Consider the following 18,022-nt stretch of genomic DNA (forward strand, 5'->3'; position numbering starts at 1 on the left):
GGACAACAGAGCAGTGTCCCCACATTTGCCCACCACCCCTGTGAGAGGTAGCACTGCTTGGTATGCCCACCCAGGGCCATGTTCATGTCCCAAGGAGATTTCAGGCATTTCAAACTAAAGAAGACTTTTCCCCAGGGCAAAATGTCCTGCTCGGCCACTCACGCCCACAATTCTGTTCTTCAGCAGCCAGGCACACTTCAAATAAATACACTAGCCCTGCACTTTTTTGCACTGCACCTCTGTTCTTGGGTGTCCAAGAACAGGATCATTTCATACTGTTTGCTGCTACACTTGCCTTTATCACACGAACAGAAAGCCACAGCAGCAGAGACAGTGCTGGCAAAGCTTTGTGGAAGCGGGAAGCCCACAAAACAGCCCTACCTGACACCAGCCATCCATAGGGAAAAGGCACAAGGGGCCAATCTTGCCCTGCCCTGGAGAACACATAGGCTCAGCACCTGCTCCCTCATTGTCATGCTAACCAGAGAGAATGTATCCTGCATTGATATTACCAGATAAATAAGCAGATAATAAAACAGATAATAAATATGCACCAGAGGAACCAAATCCACTTAAGAAGGCTGAAAGGGACCACGGCTGTGAAGCACCGATCGATTCTAAGCTCTGACGGATTCACTTTCCGAGAGATGCTCACAAGGAGAACCAAGAGACTTTGAGAGTTTGGCAAAATGAACAGTTAACTTCATTCCAGCATGACTGTTATCCTCCAATTACGAGTCACTAAATTAGATTCCTTCACAGTGAAATGCAGTCCCCGTTCCTTCAATGCTTTATTAACTTTAATGCACTCTGTACACTCTCTGTCTCTCAGTCTCTTGCTCACTCACTTTAATGCTATATTTGTTCTCTTAAAATATGTCTCCTGCATTGACTCATACAGTATATTACACTTGATTAGGCAATGGCTAGTTGCGATGCCCAGGGAGAAAAGTGTAGGTTTTTCCCAGTCCTTCTCCCACCAGGAATATTTAACAGGGCCTTCCAACCCAGGGCTCAGATAGCATTCATGCAGAAGCTATACAGGCAATCATGGCAGCTGTCAGCCTTCACACCCAAGCACAGGCCTCTCCCAGTGGGAAAAATAGCAGCCAAAAAGTCCATCCCCTTCTCTTCACCTGCATCAAAGCCAATAAATCTCTAACATCTATCTCCAAGCAGGATAAGAGAGTCCAGATCCTGAAGAGCACATAGGTGCCAATCTGTTGGGTGCCTAGCTCATGCAATGTGCCCCCCCCCCAGGCAGATTTTTCCATTAAACACATGATGGTGTTATCTGTACAGTGCCAGTTCCTAAGCTCTGCCCAGATATGCAGGGAGCAGCCAGGGCTAGAAAGAAGCTAATACAAAGAGGAGGGTGTCTGTGTCTCTATAGCCAAGCCAGCACCTCCAATTTGGATTGTCATCTTTAACCCCCCACCTGGATCAGGCATAGCAATGCTTACATAGCCTGTGTTGTACCAACCAAGACATCTATCTCGCCCTCTCTCACTCATACATAACATTACTGTCATGCTCATAATGTCTTTCAGGTGCTCCAGGGGCCATCCATGTGCCACAGATCAGTGTCCCTCTGAGGGAATAACAGGTACCAGATCCAGGCTGGACTCCCTTGTATGATGGGACACAGGGATGTGATAAGGCAGGATAACGTCAATAAATTACACACAACTCAGAGCTGAGTGTGGTTTCTACCATCCAGCTCCCATAAGGCAGCAGCAGGGTCACAGCATGGAGTTGAGCATGAGTTGCAGCATGGAGAGACTGCAACAGGGGTGCTCATGGAGTTACTGTCCCTTCCCTCCTTGGGGCTGACTTCTGTTCCTGAGCAGTAGCCACTCTGCACATGTCTGCTCACACGCAGGTGGTGGCTCTTAGAGAAAGGGACAAACATCGCAGCACAAACCTCATCTCACTTTCCTCCCCTGGTCTGGCTCACTACAAGCCCCTTTTGAATGTGTGCTAATAGAGGCAAGGGAAGGGTGAATGACTATAGACTTATTATCAGATTAAGGTGACCCCAGAACTATCCTGAAAATGTGTTTCTGCATACACAGGAACAAGTTTTGTCCATTAATTTCTATGGTGTTTGAATGCAAACATTCAAGGCATCCAACCAAGGAAGCACTGGAGGCAGCACATGGACCTCCTCCTGAGTGGGTTCTTGTTCCCAGTGAAGAAGAGGAATGAAGAAATTCACACATGAAGAAATTCATAAGCACCAGACAAGGCTGCAGCTGTAAAACAGGACATTTACCCTTTCTGTTTCAAGCAACTTTAATAATTTTACAGTATAATTTCACCAGTCAAGAATGATTACTAAAACATGCAGGGATATTTTATTACAAAGTATTTTACATGAGCAGGATTTTCCCTTGGTGGTGGTGTGGGGCAACACAGTGAAGTCTTTTCTGCGATTTTGGCACTCCAAAACAATTTAGCAAATCCCAGACTCCAGACTGCTAAGTAAAATCCCTTACACAGTACTCCACACTATTATGTTGTCTCTTACTCCCTAGAAAAAAATATATGGGAGGGCCATTAGATGAAGTGGTTTTACAGACATATCTATATTTAGGTATAAACATGCCAGTAAAACCATTATACCTCTATAATCTCGTTTAACTTACCAGTAAAACATACGCACCATTGTAGAGGAATGCAGCATCTACTTACTGCAGAGCAATGTTACACAATCACTTTCAAAACGGGAAGGGAAAGCTAACTTCTTCAATTGAAAATGCAAGAAAAATGTAGGTAGTCAGTAATTATTCAGATTGGAATTTAGCCAGGATCAAAGGTTAGATTGCTTAAAAATATCACGAGAACCTTATTTGACACTGCACTTTTATGTGGATCAGACCTAAGATAAGTATTAATAGAAAATTATTAGGCTGCACAGGCAAAATACAGCTCAGCATTAAGAGATATTTCTGGATGATATTTCAAAATACAGAAAGTACACAGACCAGTCACTTTGCATTCAACCAGGCTAACTGTAAACAGACTACTACTCAAGCAGCGTACAGCACAGCCAGCCAATCGTCATGTCAGGTAAAGAAACTGAGGCAGAATATGGGCTGGTCACAAGATTTTGGGGGCATTTCTGTTGTGTGCTGATGCTGGTATCTCCTGCTGCAATTGTGCCACCCAGGTAGCCTGGTACAATAGCCCCTAGGGAGCTGTCTCCAAGCTCAAGACAGCAAGAGGAAAGGAAGTCTGCAGTCCCAGACAGAAAGCTGTCTTGAAGGCAGATTTCCTAATTAAGAGGAAGATAATGCTTGGGACAGGAGGCTGAACAATGGCACTAGCCACCAGTAAAAGGAACTTTGCAGGGACATTGGCTCCATACAGAGAAAGAAAAGCATCACCTGCCTCCAGCCTCCCCTTCCAATACTTCCCTGGAGGGCCACAGGGAAGTTCCTCTCCCAGTTCTTTCTGGGTCCCATTACTACCTAGAGACAGATGTCCTGCCAGCCCCAGTGTTAAACATCAACATTATCATACCCTTTGGTATTTGTTCATATTTGACAGCATCTTAATTCACACTGCCTTCATTTCTCTGACAGTTTGAGAAGTATCAGACAATGAATCCAAAAGCAATGTTTCAGGTCCTTGTTGTGGGTAGGAAGAAATCCACCTCACCTGTGAAATATTCTACAAAGCTGGAACGTGTTTTTTTCCCCATCAGGGAACAGCGACTGCACTAGAAGCAGTTGTAGGGAAGTTAACGTTGCCTAGATGTGCTACTGGGTTGTCCATCAAAGAAATACAAGTATGTCTAGACCAAAGAAGAACACCATTTCTGTGTTTACCAATGGCAGAACTCAGTGTTTGCCAATGACAGAAGACTGGTGACTATTTGATCTTTTTGTCTACTACCTACCTTATGGCAAACTGCAGGAGCCAAGACCCATGCAAAAAAAACCAGACCGGACAGACTGCAACCTCAGAAACTGTTATTCTTAAGAGCTAGAGTTTAAAGCTATAAATCACACCACAATTTACACCTATGTTTCTCTAACTCCCTGATTTTTGGGGACCCAATTTCAGCTTAGGAGAGCCTCCCATTCTCATGGCTACTGCCGTCTCTGCAATCTAGACTTGCTGCATATCGTATATCTCTGAAGAAGCATTCCTCCTCTTCTAACACTGCTTTAACCGTTATCCTACCACACCTTCAGCTTAGGTTATTTGTACCTTGGCAACTCTTGTGCTGCTGTTTCCCATATTACTTCTTACTACGTTGGTGACATAAGTGTCCATAAATCTTCTTCTGGCTCACAGCCCTGTTGCTCCAGGAATTTTGTCAACAGACACAAAGAAGAGGAGGATGGATCTGGGGCACGATAGATGTGTCTTATAAGCGTCTGCACACTTCAGGTGTTGATAAACAGAATGAATGATGCTGCAGGAAAATCTCCATGCGTTCAGAACATAAAAGACAGCAGAGACTAGAGACAATAGAAAGCACCATACACAGTGGTGAATGCAACAGTCCAGCACCAAAACGGTTCATTACGGTGACCCTGAGTAAACAGACTCACAAGGGCATTTCAGTAGTTTTAGATTAAAACTGGTGTGGTTTAGTTTATTTTAACTAGCTTTGAACATCACTTATATTATCATTCTAATATAAAAATGTTCCTATGACAGTGGTAGAAACATTTCTCTGAGGCCTTTTGGGCAGGTCTTCTTTCTTCTCTTCACAATCCCTCCCTCTCCAACATGTACCTTTGTCCATGCCTGTAAAGTCCTACAGATTCATTTCTATCTAACTTACAAAACGTTTCCAATTTTCCCTTACTTCTCCCAAGTCAGTGTTGTTCTTTTGGGGAATGCATCACACACCCCCAATTAAAGCCTTCGAAGCCCTTGGAGCTCTCTCATTAACTCACTGTTAGCTTTCTTTCCGTAGACACTGGGTGGAAAGTAGCACATATGTTTACTTCTATTCTCTATTTATTTTCTTCAAAACTGTTCTTTCTTTATTAATCCAGGTACAAACTCCTCCCTGACTTGAGGCAGTATCAGATACATCAGAGGCTAGTTTGCCTCTGTCTATCCAACAGGTGTATCCAGGAATAAGGTGAAAAAGTGTTTCCCCTTTTCTACCCCACACAAAGGAGAAGAGCAATTTTCTCCCTGCACTTAAGGCAGTACAAAACCCGCTTTGATCATCAATTAGACCCATATCATTCCCAACAGATGAAGAACTATGTCTCATTATTGTAAGCTTGCCCAAGGGTAAGTTCCCAGTGTCCTTCCCACTTCCTCCCACCCACATATTTTACATATCACGGGTGATAGCTGACACAGCTACAGCCTGCGAGCTTCTGTTGAGCCCAATACCAAATGATTCATAGAAATCAAAAATTAAAATCCTCTGTTTAATAGTCTTGCCCTTCCTCAGTCACTTCAGGATTACTGTCAACCGCACCTGCTTAGCATACTACCTGCTCTGAAATGACACAAACAATAGGATTACCACTGCTAGGAGACAACTCTAAGGCTCACGTTTAGAAATATTTCCCTAAACAGCCTAAATTTTCCCTTTGCTCAGCTATCCTGCAACTTTAATAGTATCTTCTTCACTCAGCCTAAACAATTTCTCCCTCTCGACTCACCGTTTCCTCTGTGAAAATGCTTGTAGGTGGTTATCTGATCACCCCTTGAGACTTTCCTCTACTGCAGCAAAAGTTCAGCTTGTGTTTATCGCTCCTCATAAGTTGAGTCCCCTTGGATTCTCATCAGAATGAGCAATGAAGGTAACGGCTGGGCGGCAGAGAGGAGTCTGACCTGCTTATCCAGGCTGGCACACACGTGCAGAGCTGCGGGACTCAGTGTCACACACACAAAAGCCATTAAGCAAGACAGCAGGTCAGTCTGGCATTACCCAGTGCCAACTTCTAAATGCCAGAGCATAAAGGCTTGGCACGGCCACTGCTCTCTGCAAGCCTGGCTTGCAGAGCCAGGCTGGAGCCACCATTCCCCTGCCAGGATCTCATCCTCCCCCCAGCATCCTGCTTAGAGAAGTTTAGAGGGATGAGACAGGTCCTCCCTGCCAGAGACTGTAATATCCTCACCACCTGGAGGGTTGGATTGCCACAGCTGTCACTCTGCTTGTTCTGTTTGAAACAAGGGGTTCAAAGCTTACAAGGCATGCACCATTTCCCACTTCCCACTGTAATCTGCCCCATCTCAGAACTGGATCCAGGCTCAGAGCAAGACCATCCAAATCAAAGGACATGTTGCTGTGTGCGAGGCCCCTCCACAGGGATTTCAGCATGGCTCAAAGCAGCTTTGCCTCCTGAAGTGCAAGACTCAGTTTAAACAGGAGCAGAATGCTGCACAGAGCAACATCGGGTTTGCCTGTTAAATAGAACTGAAACGCTTTGGAAATCCATGAGGCAATCCCTTCCTTCCCTTCTTAATTCTCCACTTCCAGTTTTCATTTCCAAGCAGGAATCAACAGCACATTAATAACATGAGAATATTAAAGACTGCAATTTCCAAAAGCTAGGGATTTAAATACTTCCAATCCATTAATATCCATGAGAAACACATGTTTAACTTCACATGGATGGTTTAGAGAAGTGTATCCTTGGCATTTCTTATTATTTGATGTATTAACTTGAGGTTTTCTGTTCAACCTTAATCAACTGTGCATTTTGTGCATTGACAGATTGATACATTGGATTTCAAAATTTAAAAATCATGGAGAACTTTTCCATCGGCGGAAGGACTTTCCTGTTCCCCAGACTCTCTCATGCACCTCACTCAGTACCTGTTTGTTCCCTGTGTTCTTTCCTTAAAGGGAAAACACAGAGCAGGCAGGCGAGTCTGCACTGTCTCCTGAAGGCAGATGCCAAGTTCTACACCAGAATCCCAAGATCCCCATTTAAGTAACCAAGATCCCCATTGGTTACTCAAAGTCTCACATCAAGAGACAGTCCTTAATTGTTTGGATGCTGTATGTAAACACTGTAGAAGCCAAATCACAAAGGTTTCTTGAGACATACCGTAAGTCAGAAATAAAATATGGTATGTCTTTTTTTAAGGCTGAAATTCAGTGATTTCTTCTTATACAAGAATCCCAAAAAGGGCATCTGAATCAGAAGAAGACAGCCTCAAACTACACATGCACTTTGGACATAGTCATCCAGTTTGCTGCCAATCTCCTCAGATATAATATATGACATGGGATGCAGCTTTAAAACATAAAACTGGCTATCCCTTAAGGAAGATCTTCATGGGTGCACATCTCAGTCTTGGAAACCATGCAACAAGGACAAGCTAGGAGAAAATATGCACCACCTTCGCTCATCATGGCATTGCTACGGCAACTTTTAAACAGCCCTAAAGCAGATACCAGAGTTCACCAGGTCTGATCATACTCTCATAAAGGTGTTACAGACAGCAGAAATGGCAGAGAAGGTGTCTCAATGCCTGAAACACCAAGATGTGATGAGGACACAAGAGTTGCTGAGTGGAGGCAGCAGGGTGAAGAGAGAGATGCATCCTGTGAGCTGGTTCAGGACCAAGCTGCAGTGCTACAGACACTGACGGGCCATGTTTCACAAACTGCCAGCATCCCTCAGGAGCCTCATGGCCTCTTGATTTCCAGTGGTATGTAGCATTTTGGAAAATGAGGTTTAATCACCAAGGGACCCTGTGACAACACCAGCCTTGCTCATTAAATGAGACAGGGAACTAATCTGGAAGTGAAAGGGATGAAGACATGGTTTTAGCATGGGGAAAGAGGAAGCCACAGCCATTGAAGCCAAGAGAGGTCAAAAGAAGGTTCTGGTCAGGCCACTAGAAATGATGGATGACTTCCCAGAAAATTTTTATTTGAGTCTCCTTCCTTGCAACTTTCAGTCCCTTTATCCCTCCATTTTCCTCACTCTGATTCTTGGTAAAGGACTTTTATGTTCCTGTTATCATTACTTACTGAAAAACAAAACTAAATCTACCCAGGAGAATTAACAAGGGAAACAAAATGTGTAACACATATAAGAGTGCCAATTCAAGATGTTTGGATCTCTATACTTCCAACCCAGAAGCATTCCAAAAAAACACTTACCCCTTTAGAAAAACTTGATCCTTACAAAAAATACTAAAGCCAGGATAAAGAGAAAATTGACAACTGTAAATCAGAAATTTTTTTTGGTGGTCTCATTTTTCTTCTTCTTTCCCTCTTTCTTCTTTCCACTGAACACTCTTCTCTTTCCCTAACTTTCTCTCCCTGAGTTCAATGACCAGTAAGATACCAGTCATCAAGCAGCTGGATACAATATGCTTTCACAGTACATTAGTGCTGTGCACCAGACCATGCTGTGCCTACAATTGTATGACAGGTCAGGGCCAATTCGTCTTACTAAGAACTTCAATCAATAGTGTCCAGAAAGCTCTCCCAGTTGGAGGGACTCAGCCCAGCAACTGCTGACCTCTCCCTCTGCTCAGCACTCGATCATATTTACAGAGCTGCAATGACAGAAAGATACACAGGCAAAGCCGTGTCTGGACTATAGCTGCTGATGCTTCAGGAACAGGGATGGGAAGGCCCAATCCAGTTCAAGCAAACAGATTGTTTGGCTCAGTTGAATAGCAATTCCATGCATTTTCTTCTCTGTTTTCTGTTTTCTCCAGCCTCTCACATTCATTGATGCTGGCCAGTTCAGCCACCGTTCCCAGTAGCTCACATAGCTGTTCATTCCTCCTTGTGCCAACCAATGCATACAAGAAAGTACCAGCCTATGTCACCTCCCAGCTCAGCTCTATCATTGGCTTCCTCAGGGTGCAGCTCAGCCCCCTTGGGCCACATCTCATTTACACAGAAGTCACTATAGCTTACATCTGCAGCAGCAAAAAAAGCATTAGTAGCAAGAGTAAGGGAGAACGTGACTGGAATCAGACAATTGTCACAATAGCAACTACCACTAAATAAAAATCAATACTATGGACAAAGTGTAGCCGTGAGTTACTTATGCTTTAAGATCAGTTTACACTTTTAAAACAGCATAAGAGGGCTCAGTATAAAAGAAAATCCAGAATTTCAATATTCCCCATCAACTTCCTTCAAGCTAGAATATATGTCCTACTCTACTACATTTCACAGCTTTCTCCATCCATCATTTACCTCTAATCCATTTTTTGTCCTTCACGGCCCCATTCCTCACTTTAAGTACTGTCATATTTTTGGTCCATCCTTGGTACATCTTAGCTCACTTGTATTCACACTGTTCAGTATCTGGTTTTAAATCTTGAAAGCATGGAGGGAATGAACCACAACCAGTGAAGTCTTGCTCTAATCCCTCATACTACCATCTAAAATCAATAAGCATTTTCTGAAAGTGTAAACACCGTTGTTTTCCTTCTCATTCTTTGCCTTATTCTCTTCATCAGAAAGGCAGAGATGCATCTTCTCTGTTTCATAGAGTTAGAATGTTTAATTATTTATGGTATTTAAAGTACTTTTCACTCTCAAGCGATAGAAGCTACAGGAGCTAAGATTATTATTATTGCTTTCCATTGCACTTACCCGAAGGCAGCAATGTCTTCTTGTGAGATCATACACAACATTACTCACAGGATCCCAAGAGAGTGTATTAAAACCTGTATGTCCAAGATCTTCAGGACAATAAATCCTAGTTTAGCTAGGAATAGAGAGAAAGGAAATCCTGCAATACCACAAATAGTTAGCAGTTTCCAAGCTAATTCCTGATATTTAATATCAACTTTGCCACATTGACTCAAATTGCAAAATATTGCTGATCCATAGTTTGCGATGAAACATGTCACCAACTGCATGTTTGTTAAGCTTACTCTCACAAAAACATCTAAACTCATGACAGATTTCCACCTAGTCCAAAGCTGCTTCTTTGCTTGCAAGGAAGAGCAAGAGCAATGTAGAGTTTCGGGGAGGGAGGTATTGCAGCCAGACAGCCTTCAGGGTCTGGGGTGGAGCTACAGCTCTTCTAAGCACCAGGACCCATCCACCTGGCAATTTCAAGCCAGATTTTGAAATCTTCTATTTCATCAAGAGATCTGCTCTGGCAGTCTGCCACAGATCCAGGGGGTCTGGTTCCAGCTGATCTTGGACAGTGGAAATGTAAAGCCCAACCCCATTTCAATTCACTTGCAGAAACTCAAAATAGGAGATGATCTAGCCATGGGTCTGAAATGGAGGCCCTCAGATCCTGGATTTAAATAGATCTGGGTAGGTGGTTAGACCAGAGTCACCAGGCTTTATAACATGGTCAAAGAGTCCTGGGAGCTCTAGTTCACTCCTAAACAAAAATCCTGGAGCCTGGAGACCCCAACAGTCCTGGTTGGGGCTACAGTGCCAGAGGTGTCAGAAATCTGGGAATCATAGAGAAGTCCTCAGATGTAACTCTGAGGGCCCACGGCCTCAGGCCAGGTCCACAGCTGTAAACCTTAGAAGTCCTGGGAGCCAAGGGAGGAAACTAACTGACAATTTCACCACAGTTAATTAGTTCCCTCTCATTGGTACCTCTAAACTTGCAGTATCTCAGTATTTCCAGGGAGAAGGAGGGAATTTTTCCATTAGGTTCAGATCAAAAAGAAGTTTCTGCCTCTAAAGGTGGCCCCCTGCTTGGAAAAACTGCTTGCAGGCTGTAACCTTGTGATCTTGTTGGATACTGTGATCCACCGTACCTGCTGAGCACCTGAGCAAGACCTGGGTTCTGGCAGCCACAGGGTATTTGTTGTCATTGACAAGTTTACAGAGAGTAACTGCTCTGCTTTGGGGGATTTTTTTATTGACCAGGGACAGCTGATGAAGGCTGGAGTAGTCCTGGAGTCAAGAGAAAAGATGTCCACCCTAACTCAAATTCTTCCAGTTCCCATCATTTCCTGCTGTAGAACATTGTTGCAAGAGTAGTGCATTCCCTCTGCAGAATTAAATATAAGGTAAAATGAGAGTGTGTGTTTTTTCACATGTACATACACTATGTATGTATTTATATATAAATACATATGTCTTCATTATTATTATTTTTATATATATTTAAAGGGTATAATGCACTGTCTCATCCTGAACCAGCAGATAGGGTTGCCTTTCTTTGAAGGAGGAAAGTAGGTGAGAGAAGCAGCTCTTTACTCCTTTCCTGCCAGACCTGCAATGGCACCAGTTCCTAAACACACTAAAGACATGTATTCCTAAAAACAGGAAAACTCAAAAACAGTCCTGGGAAGGAAAAATAAAGGTAGAGACAACATTCAAGTTGCAGCTGTTCTCCCTCTCAAGAGTTGTTTCTGGAGTGGAAGAAGAGGCACCACTCAGCCTGTAGGCAAGAGTTTGGTGGATACAGCATCAAGGCTGTCTTCACCCTGCCCATGCTGAATTGCTGCAGTAGCACTGAAGTGCCAGTCCTGTCTTCTGAAGGGCTTTTGTACAACCCTGAGGTTATAGTGCCAAATAACCACCACATTAAAGCAGTCAGTTAACAACAGGTAAGTGAGTTAAGTCTCACACTTCTTTGTATATGACAGTACCAATACTGACATCCTGAACAGCCAAAGATTATATGCTGCAAATATTACCCATCCTTAAAATAATGTAGATAAAGCAAACCCTGTTGCCCATATGAACTGCCTCTCCAAATGCCTTGAGCACACCACTCATCCCCCTGGAACTTCCTGGGACTGTGCTCACTTTGGTGTTTTCTTGTTTCTTCTACTCATCACAGCTTTGATTCTCCTGCAGGCCAGGTCCAGGCCACAGGGCTGAACTCTAGCCCCATGAGATCACCAGTTTCAATTTTTAAAAAAAAAATAAATAAATTCGCACTTAGACATTATGCTTGCTTCCTGCAAAGCCTCTGACACAGCCCCTGCTTTGGTGTCCTATTCAGGACAACACTGCGACAGGACCTTGTTTCCAAGCCAGGTAGCATTTCTGCATTCAGCCGTGTCAATTGTTATACATGTATGAAGATGCCAAAGCACATTAAAATTTTCAGATGCCTTTGCACTACCTATTTCCACTACCTCTGTGACAGAGGGGTGTAAAGCCCCTCTGACCTGATGTGGCAGCATTTTAACTCACTTTGCACAGGTGTTAGCACCTTTGTGAGCCACTGGATGCCACTGGAGGGGGTTCATGATCTATAAACAGAGCATACATCCAGGGAGAAGCCTCTCGCCACACTCCTAGTGATATTTGCCTCAGAGGAGAAAGGGAAAAGATGGAATAAACAAGACACGTATGCATTATCACCTGACTACATTGCCTGGTGTTGCTCTGGGATCCCCTTCCTCTTTTTTGTACTTTATCTTCAGAGTCTGCAAAGCTTCAGGGACCCTCCACCTCCCTGACCATATTCCTAGCACAGCCATGTCACCACTTCATCCAGAGGCCAGGGATACTTCAGCAAGACAAACAGCAATACCTATTTATCATTCCTCTTTTCCTAATTAAAGAGATGAGAGGACCTAACAGACCACGACTGAGCTCCCAGCCCTGGAGCTGAGGTGAGCTGGTGGGCAAGCTGTGCAGCCCCTTCAGTTGCCCAGGCTGCCTGGCATGCAGCTGAGGGATTGTCCTCTCTGGGTCCATCTGCCTTACCCCTTCCCCCCACTCTTAAAATGTTTCTTTATTTATAAAAAGCATATATGTATATTAAAAAAAAACAAACCACACAAACAAAACCAACAAACCACCCCACACGAACAAAAGACCACCACTTCAAACCCAATATATCAGATACCCAGACATTAAGGAAAGAAAAAGCACTCATGCAGTGCATAAACTCCCCAAGGGAGGTGTTCAGGTTTGAGTTACTGCTAAGATGATATCTGTAGGGAAATAAGCCACCAGATGCAGGGAATGGACTGCAAGGGGCCAGAGCAATGGGTAGGGAAAGGGGGAGGAAAAAAAAAAACAAGAAATTAAGCAGTCTGGTTTGCCAATCACTAGCTGTTCTGTTTTACAGAATTTACAGGTGTTTTCTACACCTTATCTCTGCTGAAGCCGTTTCCCAAACGTCCCAGTACCCACTTCAAACCATCTGGCCTGCCACACCCCAGTCCAGCAGATTCTCAGTGCCCATTGCAACAGAGCAAATGAAGAGACATCTTCTCTAGCTGCTATTACCTCATGGGTCCACTCTCCTCTTCCCTCTACCTAAGGGTCCCCACTCCTCTCATAAGGGAAAATAATCTCCTACACATCCCAGCTTTCAAAGCAAGGCATCTTCCCAAATGTCCCTTTATTAGCATCAGTCCTGTCTCCCTCACACCTTCAAGCCCACTAGTGTGAAGAGGGGATATGTCCCTTGCCAACAGAAACAAGAAATGAAGAGGTTGATGTTTCACCAGATGGCTTCAGACTTGTCACAGCAGCTTGAAAAACCTGGCCCTGGTGCTAATCATCAGCTCCTGGACTGGTAATGCAGGACAGTTGGAGCAGTTGGGGCTGAGTACCAGATGTGAGATGACAGGAATGTGGAGCAGCAATCACACAGGGCGTACACAGAGGCAGTAAGAACCACGGGCTTCCTCTGGGACTGCAATGACATGTTTAGGCAGGCAACACAGAGTAAGAGTAGACGAAAAGATGCACATACTAAAGAGTGAAGGGAACAAGGCAATGAAGAGTCAAACCATCTGATCACAGCTTATAGTGAACAGCATCAAAATATGGCAAGCAATCAGTGAAAGACAAGCTCTAGAGAAGGTTTTGCAGCAAAAAATATGCAGGGCTCCATCCTGTCTACAGAGCTCACTAGCCTAGGATACTTTATGCTCCTCAGCCCTGTATCAGCCCAGAACAACTGCTAGTGACAGTTCTAATCCTTGTTTCACAGAGTTCTTCTAAAGGACCATCTCCTTAGATATCATGCCTGAAAACTCAGATGACCACCAGACAACTGTACAAGTGAAACCTGCTGCTGTCCAGCACCTGAAGGAAGTGAAGGAAGGTCCTTGTCCCTTCTATACTGTTTGCTGTGTTTCAGGAAACAACCCTCTGCTGTTACAGAAAATACCATCCCATGCTGAAACCTAGAGATATCTCTTTCCTTTTTTTCAGCCTTCATTAGATTTTTGGGTTTGATGGGTCTCATCCCAGCAACGGGGTGTCAGCCAGATGTCAACACAGCTGACACAGAAGTCTGCTGCAAGCTGACAATTGGTGGGACAAGGGGACCTTACTGGGACAGACATGACCACATTTCCAGTTGGATGACTAAGCCCATGCACTCTTTTCCTACAAAAGTTTCAGCCAGAAAGGGACTAAAAGGAAAAAGGTTGCCCCACAGTCATAGTCCAAGAGCAATCGGCACATGTGATAAGAGCAAAGCAGATAGTTCTTGCAGATAGATGAGCTGCATAATGGAGAGAGGGATGACAGAAATACTTTCCCTTTTCTTGTCCTCAGAGTGCTTTCCACTTCCCAAAAAGACCATCAGCCTGCACCCTCCTCTAGCTGTGCACACTTTTCCAAGAAGGTGGGCATTCTCAATTAGATCCAGTCAGTGCCTCCACTCCTCCATCACAGGCTGATGATTTATCCATTCCAGGTGCAATGTACGCAACCACATACTCATGAACAGCGATCAGATAAAGAAGGGAAAAGCTAAGGGAAAGGAATCAGCAGGGCAAAGAAAGTGAGAACAAGAAAAGAAGTGAAAATTGAGAGGGACAGTGGAAAGAAGAGATAATAATGGGAGAGAGAGAGGAGAGGGAGTTACTGTGCAAGCGGTAGCTAAAAATCTCCCAACGTTTACAGCAAATGATGCATGAAATACACTGTCAGAAATGGGATGCCCAGAACCTATTGCTGCTAAATATTTAATCTGATTGGCAGGGAGCTGTTAAAACCTCAGTATCTGGATCTCAGGCTTCTACAGAGCAACAGGTAAAGTAAATACATCAACATGTAGTGATTCACCTTGGGTGCCATCAGTCTTTCCAACCTGCAGAACTGTGCAGGAAAAAAAGGTTTTCAACGGATATTAACAACAGCAGAAACAGGCTATGGGAAAGATGCTGCTTATGTACTTTGGCTCCCAATGCAAGCTAGAGAAAAGTGGAAGGTGGATATGCCAAGCATCTTCTTCAGAAATTAGAACATGCATGCTGCTGCAAACATCTCACACAATGAAGTTCGTGCCTCTCAAGCACTATAAAGTCATGCAGAACCATGGTACATCAAGGCTGCAGCTCAGATGTACCTGCATGTAATCCCCGAAGTCAATCTGCAAGCAGACTAAAGGCTGCCTCCAGCAATCATCTTCTACCGTCTGTCGAGCATGCAGCAGGTCAGAATGTCCTACAAACATGTCTCCTAATGCCAGCACACAAGAGCACATCAGGGCAGGCGGGGTGCAGGCAGGTACGCAGCCCTTTGGGGTAGGAAACTGGTACTGCAGCATCCTGAGGGGACAAGGTAGCCAGCTGCTAACAGGGGCTTGCACATGCATACGTTTGCACACCCAGTGCAGACTCCCACTTTCCTGACTCTACCCATACGACCTTCAGAGCAGCTGCTGTCCATGTCAGTTCTGGTGTCCCTGAGCCATCACCTGCGCTGAGTCTATGTTTCCAAACCATGGCTTCTTGGAGCTTTGCAAAGGAAAGGGATTGTGTTTGGACAAAGCTTTTGCAGCTCCAAAGTACAACTCCATTCTGACTCAGGTAAACCTGGCCACTCAGAGGTACTCTGGGGAAAGAAACAGACCTTTTGTATTGTTCAAACCAACTCATTTCTAGAATGAAGGCATTCAGACGGTTGCTTCTTTCTTTAGGTATAATCTAACATTTTAATTTTTCAAAAGCTAACTGAAAGGTAGAAATATTCTGCTCTGCTATAGAGATTTCCAGAGCAAGTTCCTCACCATCATCCAATACTCTAGCAACAAGAGTACAGTTCTTCCTAAGAATTCTACAGGTACAGGGCATGGGGTTGACTCAGTGCACTGGCACTAACAAGTTACAAACTGCATGAGCCCAGCAGCTGTCTTCTGAAAAAAAATAAATAGTTAAACATAAATACATAAGAAGCAGAAAGCCATTTCAGAAATCTAAGGAAAATCAATATGCTCCATACTTTTTTCAGAGAGGACATGGAATTTTACTGTATCCCAAACCCCATATCACATAAAACATCTGCGAATCTAACAATGGCAGCAGAGCCTTGGAAGTCTGGGATGAGAGCTTCACAGGTAAGACAGCACTGAGCACTGAGATCTTCTCTAGGCACAGATCTTGCAGATCTCATGATAGATTCACCAGCATAAATCTCCCATCATATTCCCCTTTCTGTATTTCTGGTTGCTTTTCTGTCCCTGTCACAGCTGTTCAAGAAGCTGACTTCATCAGAATATGCTTTGTAAAATGCTTTTCTGCTCTGTATGGGGTGCTTTATTTCTTTCAGTAAGTGCCAAACCACTGAAGAATGCCAGGGGTAGAGCTCTGAAAGGCAAGACTAAGTAAAGAGTAAGTATGGCATCATCAGCTGAAAAGTCTCAGGGCACCTCATAAGCACAAAAGAAAGTATGGTTTTTGAATACAGCTATATGGTGGGTATGTGTCCATCATCCCAGCTTGCAGAAGCACAAGTGTGCTGAGTGACTTCCTCATGGACTCTGACAAATTCTGCTACTGTTAAAGACTTGTCCAACCTTAGCTTACCATGCTCGTGAGAAGGTACTGCAGGCAGCTGGTAGAGCAGACAGAGACCTGTGCCTGCATTTCATCCACTGCAGCCAACAGCCTGACAGGCTATGCTCAACCAGCAATGAAGGTGGGCTTGCCAGACCACTGAACTGCTGCAGGAACTGTTGGGGCAGGGAAGGGAAACGACCACAGCTCCTGATTAACTGAATAAAAGCCAATACACAGAAAAGTCAGATAGGGGACCCTACCCTTCTCTCTACCACAGGTTGAGTCTTCCCTGTAGCCAAGGACAGCACAGCCTCACTTGCATGCAGTGCGTCAGCCTTTGCCTTAAATGGTGCCCTTAAAAGTTTGCAGCAAGAACCTGTTTCTCTGATGCTGGGTTCATGTCACTCTTTGAAATTCCTCTTAAAATTGCCCAGGAACTAGCTATGACACCAAGACACAGTCACTGCCCTATAGGGAACTACATTGAAGCATTTATTTTAAAAACAACCCTCCAAACAAGTATCATGAAAGAATACATTTAGGATGCTCTTCACATCACAGTCGACAGAGCCATTCACCCAGAGAGACTGGAGCCACCAGCTGAGATACTGCACCAGCTAATGGCTCTGTTTCTTGTCCTCAGCTCTTCCTTTCACTTGGAAATGTGCTCAGTCTTAAAAGCAGATCAGGAAGTTAACATTTCCAGGTATGAAATATCATCCCAGCATCTGAAAACAGACTTTATATGAAAAATGTACAGAATTTTTTTAAATACAACTGGATGAGAAATAATGCAATAAGACTTCTTGCTTCATGATATTTTCCCATGCCTGTCAAAATGAGGAGATATAGTACTGTACAGAGACTTTTTTTTAACTAATTAAGCTATTTTTTCCTCAAAAAATATTCACACCAAAAGGGCAAAAAAAACCAGCTAATCCACACTCTGCTGGAACTAGCTCTTCCTTGCACTTCTTTGTAAGAAGGGTGCATTTCATCCGTAGTTCCTCCATTGCAAAAGACAGTATTCGAACAGATCCATCATGAAAGAAAATATAATTAAACAGAAACATTAACAAACATGTTAATACACATAATACAAATTAAGAACCTGCAAAGAAAAGCACCACAGCTTTGTTTTGTTCAGAAGCTCAAGAAGCTTTTAAAAACTGTGAAATCCTATGAAAACTTACTGAAACAAGACCAGTTTCCTGATGCCTCTGTCATCCCTTGATAAGCAAGTATATAATGCCATCCCTGGGTATCTACACTCATAACAATTCTCCCATCCTCTCTCCTGGCCTCCTCGTCACCCAACACTTAAGTCTCTTCATACAGATCCTGATTTCCCCAGCTCCAGCTAAGAGCCCAC

General features: G+C 43.9%; 1 protein-coding gene across 2 annotated transcripts in view; it reads right to left on the reverse strand.

The window, feature by feature from the left end:
- The window catches only part of GRIN2B (glutamate ionotropic receptor NMDA type subunit 2B), a 231,584-nt gene that overhangs the window by 196,403 nt on the left and 17,159 nt on the right, over positions 1 to 18,022 (reverse strand). The window lies entirely within an intron of this gene.

Source organism: Manacus candei, unplaced genomic scaffold, assembly GCF_025592945.1.
Source record: "Manacus candei isolate 608988 ecotype Guabito, Panama unplaced genomic scaffold, ASM2559294v1 h1tg000018l, whole genome shotgun sequence".
Taxonomy (NCBI): Eukaryota; Metazoa; Chordata; class Aves; order Passeriformes; family Pipridae; genus Manacus; species Manacus candei.